Source organism: Triticum aestivum, chromosome 6D (genome assembly GCF_018294505.1).
Source record: "Triticum aestivum cultivar Chinese Spring chromosome 6D, IWGSC CS RefSeq v2.1, whole genome shotgun sequence".
In the NCBI taxonomy this organism is placed as follows: domain Eukaryota; kingdom Viridiplantae; phylum Streptophyta; class Magnoliopsida; order Poales; family Poaceae; genus Triticum; species Triticum aestivum.
The window spans coordinates 44,180,992-44,184,032 of NC_057811.1; positions in this window are offsets into that span (position 1 = coordinate 44,180,992).

The window sequence follows — 3,041 nt, forward strand, 5'->3', positions numbered from 1 at the left end:
TAGGGTGATGCAATTCTATGGTTAACATCATACTTGGCAAGCATTTTACGGAAAGCACCATGAATAAAGTGTGAACCACCATCAGTCATTAAATATCTAGGGACTCCAAACCTTGGGAAAATAACTTCCTTAAGCATTTTAATAGAGGTGTTGTGATCAACACTAATGACCCACAAGTATAGGGGATTAATTGTAGCTCTTTTCGATAAGTAAGAGTGTCGAACCCAACGAGGAGCAGAAGGAAATGACAAGTAGTTTTCAGTAAAGTAATTTGTAACGAGCAAGTAACAATAATTGTAACAAGTCTGCAACAAGGTAGCCCAATCCTTTTGAGGCAAAGGACAGGCCAAAACGGTCTCTTATAATAATCAAAGTGTTCTTGAGGGTACACGGGAATTTCATCTAGTCACTTTCATCATGTTGGTTTGATTTGTGTTCACTACTTTGATAATTTGATATGTGGGTGGACCGGTGCTTAGGTGCTGTTCTTACTTGAACAAAACTCCTACTTATGATTAACCCTCGCGCAAGCATCCGCAACTATGAGAAAATTATTAAGAATAAATTCTAACCATAGCATTAAACTCTATGATCCAATCGGTGCCTTACGGAATAGTGCATAAACTGGGGTTTAAGTTTCTATCACTCTCGCAACCCACCATCTATTTACTACTCCACAATGCATTCCCTTAGGCCCAAATATGGTGAAGTGTCATGTAGTCGACGTTCACATGACACCACTAAGGGAATCACAACATACATACCATCAAAATATCGAACACATATCAAATTCACATGATTACTTGCAACATGATTTATCTTGTGACCTCAAGAACGAAAGTAACTACTCACAAACAATAAACATGCGCATGACCAGAGGGGTATTAAAATTCATAATGGATCTGAACATATAATCTCCCACCAAATAAACCATATAGTAATCAACTACAAGATGTAATCAACACTACTAGTCACCCCTAGCAACAATCTATAGTCCCGGTAACAAGATTGAATACAAGAGATGAACTAGGGTTTGAGATGAGATGGTGCTGGTGAAGATGTTGATGAAGATTGCCCTCCCCAAGATGGGAGAGTTGTTGGTGATGATGATGATGATGATTTCCCCCTCTGGGAGGGAAGTTCCCCCGGCAGAATCGCTCCGCCGGAGGGCAAAAGTGCGCATGCCCAAGTTCCACCTCGAGACGGCGGCGCTTCGTCCCGAAAGTCTTCTCTTTATTTTTTCTAGGTCAAAATGACTTATATACCAGAAGATGGGCACCCGAGGTGGGCCGAGGAGGCCCGCCCAGGTGGGTTGTGCCCACCTGGTGGCCCCCCTCTGGTGTTTATTGGCTCCAATAATTCTTAAATATTCCACAAAAAATCCTCGTGGGGTTTCAGCTCATTTGGAGTTGTGCAGAATAGGTGGCCTGACGTAGCTTTTTCAGGTCCAGATTTCCAGCTGCCGAAATTCTCCCTCTTGGTGTGTACCTTGCAAAATATGAGAGAAAAAGCATTAGAATTACTCCAAAAAGCATTATTATGGATAAAAACATTATAAATAACAGTAAGAAAACATGATGCAAAATGGACGTACCAACTCCCCCAAGCTTAGACCTCGCTTGTCCTCAAGCGAAAACCGAAATCGAAAAACATGTCCACATGCTTTGAGAGAGAGGTGTCGATAAAAACAAAATACGGACATAGAAGCATCATGTTGATTATTATAACAACAACAAAATTAAACATAGGACTTTTATCATACACTTCTCATGAATAAGTAATAGTTCATCACACAATCAAAGTATAAAGCAAAAACTCTATTAGAAACCAACAAACTATGTTCTCATTCAACTTTGCAACTACAATTCATCATCTTTTCAGGAAGGGTCACATGTCGGAGCCTTTTAAGCAAGTCCACATACTCAACCATCATATAGTCTTCTATGATTGCTAACACTCACCTCATACCCATGAGCAAAACGTTTCAACCGGACACATAGAAAGATAGGGGCTTATAGTTTTGCCTCCCAACATACTCACCTCAAGGGTGATGTCAACGATAATAAGTCATGCTATCTATATTCAACTGGCACTAGTAGAAAAGGGGGCTTTTGTCCCGGTTGGTAAGGGCCTTTTGAACCGGGACTAAAGGGTCGTTACTAATGCCTCCCCCCTTTTGTAATTTTATGATATTTTTTTTGAAATTTTTTTTTGCGAATTTTTTTTAATTTTTTTTAATTTTCAAATTTCTGAATTATTTTAACCTCTAATCTCTAATCACCACCCCTCATCACTGCTCAATTTATCCTCTAATCTCTAATCACCCCTCATCATTCCAAATCATCTAACTTCCCGGACGGTCACCCATCCTCTCACTACTCCAGCCTGAGCACGCTTAACTTTCGGGTTCTATTCTCCCTCGTTTCCAAGTCTGCACTTGTTGTTTTCCTGACAATAGTAAGATGTCAATTCTATTAACCCTCAGGAATTTAGCTTGAGCATGAAGTGACACATTTCACTGTTTGAGTTTGAAACTATTGTTTTAAAAAACAATAATTATTTAGTAACACTAATATTTCTGGAATAATTAGTTTGACCATTGTTTGACCACTGTTTGACCACAGTTTGACCAGATTTGACCAAAATTCAAAAAATCTGAAATAATTATTTAGTAACACTAATATTCTAGAATAATTAGTTTGACCATTGTTTGACCACAGTTTGACCATAATTTGAATTTTTTTGCCTCTCCAGATCTTAAAAGCCCCGTATCTTTTTTCGGTTAGGTTTTTGAGGATTTTGAAAATGTTTAACGGGGTTCCCCCCGTTAAATTCGGATGTAACTTTTCGAGTAGATGATTTTTCATATAAAAAACTTTTTCATCCGAGTTCGTATGCAAAAGTTATGCCCATTTTAAGAAATTCCAGAGAGATTTTGCAAATAAAGTCGAAATTCATATTTGTTAATTTTCCCAACAACTAGACCACATATCACATGGGAAACTTATTTTATTTTATTTTATTGACATTTCCATCATTTT